Source organism: Myripristis murdjan, chromosome 15 (assembly GCF_902150065.1).
Source record: "Myripristis murdjan chromosome 15, fMyrMur1.1, whole genome shotgun sequence".
NCBI classification, from domain to species: domain Eukaryota; kingdom Metazoa; phylum Chordata; class Actinopteri; order Holocentriformes; family Holocentridae; genus Myripristis; species Myripristis murdjan.
Window position 1 is genome coordinate 7,958,388 of NC_043994.1, and position 14,681 is coordinate 7,973,068.

The 14,681-nt window shown below is 41.2% G+C and overlaps 1 pseudogene; it reads right to left on the reverse strand.

Moving 5' to 3' along the window:
• Nucleotides 1-10,124: 10,124 nt before the first annotated feature.
• On the reverse strand, nt 10,125-14,681 carry LOC115372884 (G-protein coupled receptor 4-like; annotated as a pseudogene).

The following is a 14,681-nucleotide window of genomic DNA, read 5'->3' on the forward strand; positions in this document are numbered from 1 at the left end:
TGGAGTCGTGGCGCACAGTCCAGCTCCCTCTGGATTCTTTGGTCCACCACCAAGCACAGAAAAGTCTCCACCTCTTCATTTGACCACGGTACCGGTTGGCTTGCCATTTTCCAACTTTGCCAACTTCAGCGACGATCAATGCGCACGGTCGCTGTTGCTTTTTTTTTTTTTTTTTTTACATTTTTTTTTTAAATGCCGGGTTTGGTTTTCATGAAGGAATCACTCTCATGTGTCATCACTCCCTGTCCAATCAGTGGCCTGCACTCTGTTTACGTCACATTTTTAGCTCGACTCAGCTTGCTTGGAACCCTGGCCGAGTAGGTACTAAAATAGTACCTGGTACCAGGTGCTACCACCTAATGGAAAACCTTACAAACCAAGTACAGTTGAGCCGAGTCGAGCCGAGTAGGTGCTACTGGAAAAGCGCCAACAGTGTGCTCCAGATGTTGCAAACATTATCTACTGCCCATCATTAGATAATGTAGTTTTTAAAAAAGCTGCAGAAGAGAGGGACTTGGAAGCTAGGTGTTATCTGCATTTTCAAATAAAGTTTTTTTGTGGAAGGAACTTGAGACACGAGGAAGGGAAAATACTCCAACCTATTATGATTTAACATTTTAGAAAGTTGCTTAAATTGGATTGAGCCCTATCTAAGAGAGAGCAATGTATCAGAATTGGATCAAATTTCTCATTAACTGATTGCTCTACTGGAGTACCCCAGGGATCTGTTCTGGGAACCCTATCCTTTCTCTAAATATTTAAGTAGTGTATATTTCTGTATCATTGTTGTAGTTGTTGTTGTTGTTGTTGTCACTCTTTTTAAATTTACTCTTTTTAAAATGATAATGATAATGTTCTGATGTAGTTTATTGTACTGACTTGTATTCTGCACATAGCTATTAAAGAAGGTGTTGCTGGAGAACATAAAGGTTTAATTTGCTCATAATATAGGTGCCCAAAACAAAATGAATTACCTAACTGATGATAATTTATACTGAGTATATTGTTCAGTATTTTTGTAACCTCAGTGTTGGCATCCCTCTATTATTTAATTTGTCCTTGGAGCTCTCTTTTTGTGACAACACAAAATGTTCCTGTCATATGATTTGTCTTTCATATGTCTTTTCTCTATTTCTAGTGACACATCAGCAACACACTCTTGATACTACCAGAGGAACCCAAGCATGAAGTGCATTGCTTATTACTATAGTTTCATCACCAAGCCAGTTATTGTATCATTTTGATGCTGATTTCAGTTTTTAACACTGATTGATGAATGAAACTTCTTTGATCTCCGGCATCACATGGTTTCCACCTTCTTTATTTCATGTATACTCTCACCTATTGTAAACCATGTTTTTTTAACCACTATTTTTCTTAAAAAATATACAAGTAAATATAAAATGAAACAGAATAAATATTTAAAAATGCAGAAAGGTAAGGGAACAAAGACAAGATTATATCTGAGAGATGTTGGATATCAAGTCTCTAAGGAGCATGTGGCCTCCTACGTTAAATGGACTGCATTTCTATAGCACTTTTCTGGTCTACCAAGCACTTAAAACGCTTTACAATGTTTGCCTCACATTCACGCACACATTTGCACACTGATGGCCAAAGCTGCCATACAAGCTGCCCATCAGGAGCAGTCGAGGGTTCAGTGTCTGGCTCAGGGACACTTTGACAGACTGGTTACTACTGTTACTGTTAAAACTACAAACAGGTGCAACAACAACAACAACAACAACAACAATAATAATAATAATAACGACAATAAAGACAATGTTGACAACAACAAGAGTTAAAGAAGGAAGAGGGCAAATACAGAAAGAATAAATAGCTTAAAAGATCTTTTGCCAGCAGTCCCTGCTTAAGCTTTTCTGGTCTACCAACCACTCAAAGCACTTGATATATGCTAAATAATGAAATACATATTTACAGTATGAAATCTCCTGACCGACGGCCTGAATGTGTTGCATCCACCAAAGTCCACTGTTTCTGCATTTGCAGTGAATCAGTCCTCAGCAGTTATTGTGAAAACTCCACCACAACAGCTTCCATTTATTTGCATACATCAGCTTCTTATCAGCACATCTTATCAGTCAGGTTTCTGACTGCTGAGGTCTGGGCCCGGGGCCACAGCAGGCTTCAAGAAGATACAGAGTATTTGAAAATCACTGAATTTAAAACAAACAGATAAACACATTTTCAGATAGTGAAATGGGCAAGACTTTTACTGTCTGCTCCTTCAGTCAAAGTTTTATGCTCCTTATGCAAAAAATGGCAGAAACAACAAAATGTTGACTGAGATGCAAGTGTACACTGCACTGTTGTTTCAGCACCATTTGCAGCAGTTGTTAATGTTGCGTTGAAGTCTGCATATGTGGCATACATAAGGTATATCACAGAACCAGTCTTCAAATGTTCTTTATAGTCCTCTGAGCCCCACTGACCCACAAAGATGTACAGAAAGCTACACAAGGACATCACCAAGTTAGTACACACTCTTCCTTCTTCTAAAGCAGGGCATCTTGCGTAATGAGACAGCAGCACTAAAGCTTCCTGCACATGACGAGCAGAAAAACTGCTGTGCGCCCAAGTGATGCTGCTAGGTTGAATATTGCACTGGGTATTTGCTGTTGGCCTTCTGAGGTGCATCCAGTCAGACACAAGGTGCCAGCTAAACCTGTCCAAAGCAGCTGTGGTTTCTGAATAATATAACATTAACTTAAAAGTGTATCATGCAAAGTAAAAAAAAAAAAAAAAAAAAATCATTGCATCTTCAAAATACATTAGAAATCACCTCAGCAAATAAGAAAAAATGTGTAATAAAGGGGCGGGGGGGGGGGGGGGGGGGGGGGGGGGGTGGTAGCTTTGTGTCAACTTCATACAAACATGCTATGATTATTTCAGCAACTATGGTGCAGTGTTCATGGCATCCTGACTACAGTAACGATCACTGAAGCTCATTGGCAATATAGTACGGACTACCTTTGGAAAAACTGAAATGACAGACATAAATGATTTCTCAGAGACAAAGAAAAATATCTAGGAAGGTGATGGCCATATCACAACCCAGTATTGTTCATTTGACCAAAAGCCCATGATTCTTTGGGGAGTAATATTGCTTCAAGAAGTGACTGCTTACAGTTGAATGTATTGTAGACCTATGGTAATTAATAAAATATAAAATTTACAGTTGAAAGCTGCTGGATCACAGCCTGAATGTTTCATATGCTGAGGGTCTCTGTCTTTCAGCAGTTCCTGTGATAAATCTCCTACAGCAGCTTCCGCTTTCTCTAGAAACATCTGCTTTCTATGAGCAGCTGACACGGTCTTTGTCAGTTTGTAAAATCTGACATGCATTTCCTGCAGTAAAACAAGTAAGGTTTTATTTCATCCAACCCATTTTTTTCTGTTAGTTTCTGTTAGCTTTTCTCAGTGGCATACTTAACTAAACTAAAAACCAAACTAAGCCAAACTTAAACTCAAGTCAACTCAACCTGTCTAAACCTGAATTAGATTTTAGAAACAGGTGTTGTGCAAGGCTGAGCTCTGATGGCATTACTGTGGCTAAACTCTGGCTGTGAACTGATATGCATTTTGTACAAATGTAGTTTTTTTTTTTGTGCTGAGAGGCTAATTATAATGCTAAGAGAATTCAACATACATTCAACATATTGCTTAAGAAATGCACTCATTATCATGCTAAAACCATTCCAAGAGCAAGTTCTTAGTTTCTTTGTTATTTTCAAAATATGAGCCTTGAAAACAAAAATTAGTTTTATTTGCAGATGAATTATTACAAATGGAATTAAATGTGCTTTACAAGATAACATAAACAATGTGAGTAAATAGAAATAGTAAACACTCAACAAATAAACAAACAAAAAGAAAAAAAAAAAAAAAAACATTTATACACAAAAGGGCCTCACCTGATTTCATGAGCTGACTTCAAGCTAGAATTGAGGGTCATTCTATCCAGTTGCTTCTTTTCTCTTCCCCTACCTTTCCATGGCTACACACACCATGAAGCCAACACTGGCCATTAAACCAATGATGTGGATAATTCCAGAGACAACAAACATGATACGAGGAAGGCCGATGGAGCTAACAATACATGACGTCACAAAAAAGGTGGCTGGCAAGTAAGGTTCCAGTCCATCAGTGTCGTTCTCCATGGAGATGTCGTGGAAATCTTCCATGTCAAAGGAGACTTTATACAAATCCATTGTTCAGAGTGAGACTTGTTGGGATAGCATGTCACAGAAAGGAGAAGCATTTCTTAGCCTCTACTCTAAACTTTTCTTACTACCACCAACACTGCTACTGCTGCCAGAGACATAGTGTAGGGAAAAGAAGAAGGGTCTCTTTGCCTCTAGTCAACACCTGCCAGCACAAGCTCATACAAACATGCCCATAATGCTTAGCAATAATGGAATTAATAAAGCTGCAGGAGAAAGGGATTTGGCAGCTAAGGAGTATCTGCATTTTCTAGGACAGCAATTTTGTGGAAGACTTTTATGAAACGAGGGGGGAGAAACAATTACAATCACCATCAATGAATTATAAATAGTAACAATGTAGAAATGTAAGGAACTTACATTTCTACATTGTTACATACCCCTACATTGTTACATAGCCCACTGTTAGTGTCAGGCTCAAACTATGGGCACTGCTGGAACTTCCAGTGCAGTAATAAGTTAGTCCCAGTAATCTGAAACATTAATCCAACAATAATAATGGTGAACCCTAAATTGATGCACTTTGTGGGGAGATGGCCCAAAACAAAAAGACGTTTGTGCCACGACTGATGAACAGATTGAGTTTGTTATGTCTGACCTCCACAAACACACCTGCTCCTGCTTGCCATCAGCGCACTGGCTCCCACTCCCAGATTTTGCCAGACTGTTGCCTCAGCTACAGTGGTAGAGATGCATCTTGCTGACAGTATTCCCATACTGTTTGTGTTGCTGCTGATTCCTGCAGCCTTCACTTTCCACTAACCAACAATAAACTGCTTAAACTGAGCCATTGTCTCTGCATTTATGTCCCCTTCCTAACTAAACCTGACAGCGAGCTAACAGTCATCAAGCCACTAGCCATTAGCCACTAAAAATACTTGTTATTTTTAAGGCTAGGGAAAGGTTTGTTGTCATGGTTAAGGTAAGGAAAAGGTAAAGGTGAAAGTCCTGAAATATTAACTAACATTAAGCTACTTAGAAACAAACACTGCTCCAGTTTGGATTTGAACTCAGCTATGTGTAAGGTGTGTTGACTGACCCATCCACCACCACACCAGCCTCCTTGTGCAGACTTTGTTGCTCCCTTAATATTACACCACAGTGTTACTTTACAGGACCGCTAGGTCACTTAACTTTAAAATGTAGCTATAGGTCATAATAAGCTGCTGTACAAATGTCTTATGGGGTCATTTTTTGCCAAAGGACAATCTCCTATTACTACTACAGTTTAAAGTTAATTTGTTAACTTTAAACAATTTTTTACTTTTAAATTTTAAACTTTTTTCTACTTATTAACTTTTAACAATTTGTTGCTGCTGGGCCTGACAACATCCCTGGCCGTGTACTAAAAACATGTGCCAACCAGCTAGTAGATGTCATTACCGACATTTTCAACATATCACTGAGTACGTTTACATGCACACCATATTCCGGTTCGGCTCAATATTCCGGCTAAGGTAACTGCGCCGTGGCAACTGGAATATTCCGTTTACATGTTACATGTTTCGGCGTATTCCACTCTCTGACGTAATGCGACACTCGCGGGGGGCAGCAGCACGCGTATAGGCGTCTGGTCTGCCGGAAAAACAGACGAAGAAGTCGTCTTCCTCGTCTTCTTCTTCTTTTTCTTCTTCTTCTGTCGCTATTTCTATGTTTTCTCCCATCGATATACTCGGTGATATTTAAGTCTTTCATTAGCTGAAGGCGGACTGCAGTCTCCTGGCTCTTGCTGCTGTTCGCCCTGCCATTTTCCCCGCTTGCAGGTAACCATAGCAACGAAGACGCCACAGAAGTCATTGTGAGTCGAGCATGCGCAGTCGTGACTGAATATTCCGGTTCGGGGAGTTTTCCGACTAAGGTGTTTACATGCCCCAATATTCCGGTTGGAACAGGAATATTCCAGGGGGCTTATTCGGAATTCTCTCCAACCGGAATATTACCTTAATCGGGTTCGGTGCGTGTTTACATGACGTGTGCAACCGGAATATTGCGAATATTCCGGTTAATACAGGAATAAGGTGTGCATGTAAACGTGCTCACTGTCACAGGAGAGTGTTCCCACCTGCTTCAAGACAGCCACCATCATCCCTGTGCCTAAAAAGTCTGCAGTGTCTAATCTAAATGACTACCGCCCTGTGGCACTCACCCCCATCCTGATGAAGTGCTTTGAGAAACTGGTTCTCCAGCACATAAAGAACAACATCCCTGCCAGTCTGGACCATCAGCAGTTTGCATTCAGAACCAACAGATCCACAGAGGATGCCATATCCACTGCTCTCCATTCAGTCTTCACTCACCTGGAGAAAAGCAGCACCTACATCAGAATGCTGTTTGTTGACTTCAGCTCAGCTTTCAACACAATCTCCCCCATGAAGCTGATTGGAAAACTGAACACTCTGGGCATCAGTACCACTCTCTGCAACTGGATACTGGACTTCCTCACAAACAGACCCCAGTCAGTTCGGATTGGCAGTCTCTCCTCCTCCACTCTAGTGCTCAACACCGGAGCGCCCCAGGGCTGTGTGCTCAGCCCCCTCCTGTTCACGCTGTACACCCACGACTGCAACCCCCGACATGGAGAGAACTCTATTGTGAAGTTCGCGGATGACACCACCATCATCGGCCGGATTTCCAACAATGATGAGTTTTCATATCGGGAGGAAATCAACCATCTTGCAGAATGGTGCACAGACAACAACCTTCTGCTCAACGTCAGCAAAACCAAAGAGCTGATAGTTGATTTTCGAAAAAAAGAGGCAAAGACACACAACCCTGTCTACATCAATGGAGCTGAGGTGGAGCAAGTGAGCAGTTTTAAGTTCCTGGGAATCAACATAACAGAGAACCTAACATGGACTTCACATATCTCTGCCCTGGTTAAAAAAGCCCAGAAACGGCTGTATTTCTTAAGGAAACTTAAGAAAGCAAAATTCCCACGCCAAGTTCTTGTCAGCTTCTACAAAGGAGCGAATGAAAGCATCCTGACTGGAAACATCACAAACTGGCATGGGATGTGCACGGCCCAGGACAGGAAGACTCTGCAACGAGTGATTAAAACTGCCCAAAACATCATTGGCACCCATCTACCAAGCATCAGTGATATCGGGGAGGTGAGGTGCCTGCGCAGAGCCAAAAGGATCCTAAAAGACAACAGCCACCCCAGCCACAGCCTGTTCACCCTGCTGCCGTCAGGCAAAAGATACAGAAGTATTCGCTGCCGTACCACCAGACTACAGAGCAGCTTCTTCCCTCAGGCTGTGAGACTACTAAATGCACCATCTGAACTCCTCCATGTTTAATAATTTTATTTTCTATACAATCAATTAATCAATCAAGAGGGAACCACACTTTAATTTCATTATTCAACCTGTTGTATAATGACAAATAAACTTCCTTGTATCCTTGTATCCTTGTTATTTTTTGATAATGTTAGTTGGCTACTATGTGGAAATGTATTTTAGCCTTCTATTACACTTCAACATTAAATTAGTATAACAATAAATGTCAGTAAGTTAATGACACTGTCGTGATCAGCTTGTAAGATGGAGCATGATTTTCCTTCATCATGTCCGTTTTCCTAATACTTGATCTAAAACGATTTTGAAAAGAAGCACAAAGTTTGCAGCTTTTTTCAGTGGCTCTTCATTCTTTACCAAGCACCTCTCTGTCAATGAAGATTCACCAATAAACTGAATCAGCTGAACATTTGGGGGGTCTGCTGCTTTTGAGTCATCATACGAATGTGCTTTATTAATACCTGGCTATAAATTGAAAATAATCTGCCAGTGAATTACATATTATCTATTAGCAGCAGGTGCTATGTAAGACAACGCTCTTACCTGTATTTCTGTGGCTAAGTTCTGACTATGAACACATGCAGTTTGTGTTGAGAAACTTCATGTCATATGCCCTTGGTCCCAGGGGAAAGAGTGCTGGTGCATACAACTCACCAAACCAAAGAGGGCAAATTGTCAATGCACTGGGAGGAGCAAATCCAAATTGTCATGGGCCAACCACACCCTGAGAATCCAACTCCAATACAAGATATGGCCAGAAGGTAAGGATAGCCATAGTTCCAATAAGTTACAATAGTCCATTGAAGCTGGTTAAAATTTTGCTGTTGATGACAGCGCTCAAAAGGAACAACTGGCCTAATGCATGCATTGTTTTTGTGAAACAGGTATGTGGTGTTATGTATGCTCTGTTTTTTTTGTGTGTGTGTGTGTGTGTGTGTGTGTTTCTTGTGTGGGTGCAGCGGTATGGTTTCTCTAAAAAGAGCCAGTGCCAGTTTGTGACAAGAGTGGCAGAAACTGGACTGGCCCATACAGGGATGCTGAACGTGCAAAAATGCAGGTAACTCAATTGAGCCTATCTGGCAATTGTGCTCTCCCTATTTAAGGAGAGCTGAAGAGGAAGAGGAAGGAACACTAGACGGAGGATGGTGGTGACTCCCGATTGATGCTGGAGGTAGAGAGAGGGAGAGATAGGGAGAGAGAGAGGTAGAGAGAGAGAGGGGGAGAGAAAGAGAGAGAGAGAGAGAGTGTGAGAGAGAGAGAGAGAGAGAGAGAGAGAGACAGAGAGAGAGAAAGAGAGAGAGAGAGAGAGCTTGGATTAACCAGCCCAGATGTTGTCTGAAACTTAAGTGAATTAGGAATCATGGGTAGAACTGCCTGTGAATGTGAATTTTTTATGAGACAGAATTGTTTTCTTGTCTGTTTTAAGGATTATGACCATGAGGTGGCCTCTGTCTCTGTCTGCAGGGGTGTCAAATTGGTGCCATGGAGGGCCGAGAAGCTGCAGGTTTTCATTCCAACCGAAAACTCCACCAGGTGATTTCACTGATTAGTTCCTCCTCTCTGCTTGGAGGTGGGGTGATCCGCTATTGGAGTTTTTGGTTGGAATGAAAACCTGCAGCCTCTCCATGGCACCAGTTTGACACCCCTGCTTTAAAGGATCAAACTGATGAGAAGGATCTATGCTGGAGAGTAAGAATGGAGTGGTGCCCCCTCCAGGACTCCCAGCCTGCCTCTGTTCAATCCTGCATTTGGTGCTGCCTATAGGTCTGTTGGGGCTTTTCCCTCTTTAGGTTCAACAGACTTTGTTTTGTTTGTCATAACTAATTGTACTTTCCTTGTGTTATAGAAGCCATTTTGGGGCACAGAAATATAGAGCTGGTTGACTATTCTACATCCCTTTGACTGGTGGCTACAATCCCCCCACGCCCCTTGCCTCTGGAGACCAGCTCAACTCTTTACCTATTTTTTTTGTTATCCATAAATAAACTTGTAGTCTGATCCTTCTGTGTGTGTGGTTGACTTAAGCCTTGGGCTCTGGTTACCTACATACCGTATTTCCCCAATTAATCGCCCGGGTGTTTAATACGCAAAATCAACTTGGACCCCAGGCGTTTAAAAGAACCAGGTGGCTATTTGCGGCCAGGCGATTAATTGGTGAAATACGGTACTTAAAGTATAACATACATACCATTCAACACATTTTTTGTTACCATGTTGAAAGTATTCCTGTGACAAAGAGCAAATTCATGTGGATTTTTATTTTTTATTATTTGATTTCATTTTCAAAAAAAGAATAATGGTAATAAGAACAATTAGCTGTATCTATAGAAACAGAAGTACAAATGGAATTATAAATCATTTCAAGATTAAATAAAAATGTTGGGAGTAAATAGAATAAGAAATAGTAAATGCTCAAGAAAAAAAAAAAACATTCAAACTTCACACCACCTCAACAAAAAATGTTCATCTCAGTTTTCAGATGTAACACTGTCATTTGTCAATAATGAAGGAGGTTGTCACTCCATCCATTTGCTTCTTTTCTCTTCACTCCATCTTTCTCCTCCCTCTCCCTGTCCTCCTCTGCCTACATGGAGCTGACCATTTGTGGAGTGTTGCTGTCTGCAGTGAACATCTGCCCCTGCTCTTGCTCTGTGGTCATCCTGCATAGGCACAGGCAGGCCAACAGCTTGTCTACAGCCCCTTTCTTCATGAAAATGTATAGAACCAAGTCCATAAGGGGACTGAACTGAACAGCAATTAGTTGCAGGATGCGATCAGAGGGGTAATTTTGAGTTATTGCTGCAGAAATGAACCAAATGATTGTGGGCAGGAACAGGAGCATGTAGTTAAGCAGCACCAGAACCAAGGTTCCTACAATTCGCCGTTTTTCCTCAAGGGGGACAGAGATGGAGGAAGACAGGGCTTTGAGGGTCCCAGCCAGGAAGAAGATGAGCAGGGGAAAGGGCACAAGGAGGTAGATGGACAGAAGGATATGTGGTTGCAAAAATTTTAATATAAAGTAACTGAGAAACCCCAGGATTAAGGGCAAAACCCAAACCGTGAAACAGACCACTAGCATGATCTTGATGTTTCATCTGAAGCGGTACCACAGCGGGCAGGCGATGACCAAATACCTATAATAGATAGATAAATAGTTACATAGCATGAGGATCCATCACATATATTCTTAAAAAATACATAAAAAATAAATAAATAGGTACACACACTGGCTTTCTTGCACTCAGAGACAGATATCTACCTTTCCATGGCTACACACACCATGAAGCCAACACTGGCCATTAAACCAATGCTGTAGATAATTCCAGAGACAACAAACATGATGAGATTCTTGGGTTCTGCCACCCAGATGACAAAGCAGCACATCTGGATAAGGTCAGAGATGAGGAGGTTGATGACGTAGACAGGAGCAACATTGTTCTCTTGCACCTGCAGGAAATCAAGATGTAAAAAGGTAGTTCTGTTAACTTTGGGAGATAGCTGAGGTGGAACTAAAGGCATTCATTTGCTGTGTTTTCTGATCCTACAAACATCAGATATCATAGACAGGCACACACATAAAAAGATAGACCTCAATCATAATTCACACACCAGGGAATACAGAGCGTAGATGGCGAGTAAGGTCAAAGGAAGACCGATGGAGCTGACAATACATGATGTCACAAGAAAAGTGGTTGGCAAGTAAGGTTCCAGTCCATCAGTGTCGTTCTCAATGGAGATGTCGTACCAATCTTCCATGTCAAAGGAGATGTTATACAAATCCATTGTTCAGAGTGAGACCTGTTGGGATAGGATGTCACAGAAAGGAGAAGCATTTCTTAGCCTCTACTCTAAACTTTTCTTACTACCACCAACACTGCTACTGCTGCCAGAGACATAGTGTGGGGAAAAGAAGAAAGGGGGGGGGGGGGGGACTATGGCCCGCTTATCTTGCTAACTAAAGTTAGCCATTTTGCTCGAAGCATAACGTTATGCAAGGTCTAATTTAACGTAAGGCGGTTCCTTCAAACTAACGTTAAAACTTTCCATGCGACTCGGAAGCCAGGCGTCTCTTCCAAACTACGCGATTCACGTGAATGACCGGACTGACCAAAAAAAACGGCGATTGTAGCCGAAAGGCGACAAGTTTGCATGCCTGAGAAGTGCAACTCTAACTCTGTGCTGTCTGAGAATAACTCAAGAAAATACATATTAAATACTTTTAGTTAAATTTATTGAACAACTGACAATCAGACCAAGTTTAAAAGTATAAAATATGACAAGCTAGTCCTCCTCGACTGAATCTACTTCGACTACCTCAGCTGCAGCAACAGCCGCTTCTATATTTGAACTAGTGATGGGTCGTTCGCGAACGAGTCGATTCTTTTGAACGGCTCTTTGAAGTGAACGAGTGAACCGGCTCTTTGAAATGAACGAGCCAGTTCCCAATTTCTTTGTTTTTTGCTTTAATTCACTCTGTAGAAGAAGTCATAAAGCATGGGACTGCAGTATTATTTCAGAGCTGACTTTTTTTATTTTTATTTTTTAACACTTTATTTTATTGTTTACAGAAAGTAATCTAAGTCAAGGAGCTGATCGCCTGTTTTGGTTAAAGCAGCTCAGGTGTACAACATTAGTATTATTATTGTGAGTTTACAGTCCAAAATGTTCTTAAAATTTGCATTGATATTGTTCTATACTAATATTTGAAGTTGAAATCTTGTTTAGCTTTATAAAAGTATTGGATAGTAGGGGTGGGTAAAAATATCGATTCATCAATGCATTGCAATATCTTTTTTCACAATTCAATATCGATTCACAAAAGCCTCTGAATCGATTCAACTCCTAACCAGTAGGGGGCGCGGTGAGCAACACCTCCGTGTGATTCACGTTGTACGGACGGAAGCCGCACTGTACACAACAACAACATGAAAGCAAGTAGCAGCAGCGTTAAGTCGGCGCCTGTGACTTTAAAATCTGACGTTGGGCTCACTTTGGATTTAAATGTAACCCCGGAACACAGGTAACAGACAAGAGTCAAGTCGTGTGTAAACTGTGCCAGACAGTATTAAGGTAGTGTAATAATACTGCGAACCTGCGCAGCCACCTTAGCTGACACCATGCCGATGTTATGCAGCAACCTGTGGCTAAACCAAACAGATGCAACTCGACACGTCCTTTATCCTTTAAGCATTATTACACGAGAGGGTGTGCTTGATGCTGACGGGCGCATCACTGAAGTGACAATAATGACGGTCAAGCACACCCTCTCATGTAATAATGCGATTATACAACTATTACCAACAAAATTAAATGTATAATCAAAATGTGTGTGCATTACTGTGAGCATTCCGCTATCAAAATATAGATGTTTTTTGCCATTATTCTCTCCGTTTCTGCGGAAATACATGAGATCTGACGTTAACTAGTCCTTGTCAGCCAGCCAACTGCTCTGCTAGCTCAGTCATGTTGTAACTAGAATATTCGCTGGAAAAAATATTTTTGTCATGGACTGATAGTTAAACTTCTGCTGACTTCTCAGTCATTTTTAATCTAACAGGTGCCGTGACAGCAACTCACCAACACAGCTGATTTTTTTTTTTTTTTTTATCTACAACTAACTTATATTAACAGTTATATTTAAATATAGGCTACTGCTTTCCAGTGCCGGCGCCATAAAAACATCTGTCTTTTAATAAACTCACTGGCAGATGTTTTATTTCACCTGGGGAGGTGTCACTCCAAGTTAACGTCAGCAGCAAAAATTATTTAAGCATTTCGACTTATTACAGAATCGATATCGAAGTGTTTAAATCAATATCGAATCAAATCGAAATCGAATCGAATTGTTACCCAAAGAATCGAAATCGAATCGAATCGTGAGGTTCTTAACAATACCCAGCCCTATGGTATACCCACCACTGTTGTTGGCTTTTGTTTCAAGAAATTGTTTGAGATGAGGAAATCACCAGTGCATGCTTCTACTTAAATGCCCTACTTTCATGATATAATATCACTGTAGCGTGAACATTTTACATTTTACATAAATTTCACCCAAAAGCCAAATATCCCTAACTTTTCGTGAGTAGTGTATATAAGCCAGTTCAGAGAGCACTGCTTTGTGAGGCTCTACAATGGATAGATATCTGAGAGGAGGAGTTCGTGTGAGAGGTGGTCGAGGTGGTCGAGGAGGTCGAGGTGGTCGAGGAGGTCAGCGAAGACAAAGAACAGTAACATCTGATGAAATCAGAGCTACTGTGATTGACCATGTTCTTGTCCATGGTATGAGCATGAGGGAGGCCGGACAAAGGGTACAACCAAACATCAGTAGATTCACTGTGTCACTGTGTTACCTTTTTTGACATTATAGTATGTAAATGTTGACAGCAATTACTGTATGACTATACTATATACTGTATACTATATACTGTAAATATATGTTTCAGTACATCACTGTGCCAATGTACTGTAGTATTGTAATGGAGGGTTAGGCTAACTGTTTGTAGGCCTAGTATTCCATGTATATTTTTGTAACTGCATGTTCTCTTTTTGTAGACTTGAAAGACTGCCACATGGGGGTGGGAGGACAGGTATGTTCTCCCCACACCAAGAGACCCTAACTGTCGATATGGTCTGTGAGAACAACACCATTAAACTGCGTGAAATTCAGCAGAAGATCATTGAGGACCATGTAAATTTTGAGGGTATCAGCAGTGTCAGTCTCTCTACTGTTGATCGTGTCCTCAAGCGCAACAGACTGCGCATGAAACAGCTGTACAGAGTGCCCTTTGATCACAACTCAGACAGAGTCAAAGAGCAAAGGTTCCAGTATGTACAGGTTGGTATATATCCAGACACATTCAATGTTGATTGCTGTAAGTAGTGATTTACTGTAGTGGCCTAAATCACTTTTTCTGTATCACTTACAAAACTATATCTATTTCTACAGAGAGTTTTTCAACTCGATGCAATGGAAAGACCCCATGAATACATGTACACGGATGAAGCTGGATTTAATCTCACCAAAAGGAGAAGGAGGGGCCGTAGCGTGTTTGGCCAATGGGCCATTGTTGGTGTCCCTGGGCAGCGTGGTGGCAATGTCACATTGTGTGCTGCCATCAGCAATCATGGGGTTGTCCACCAT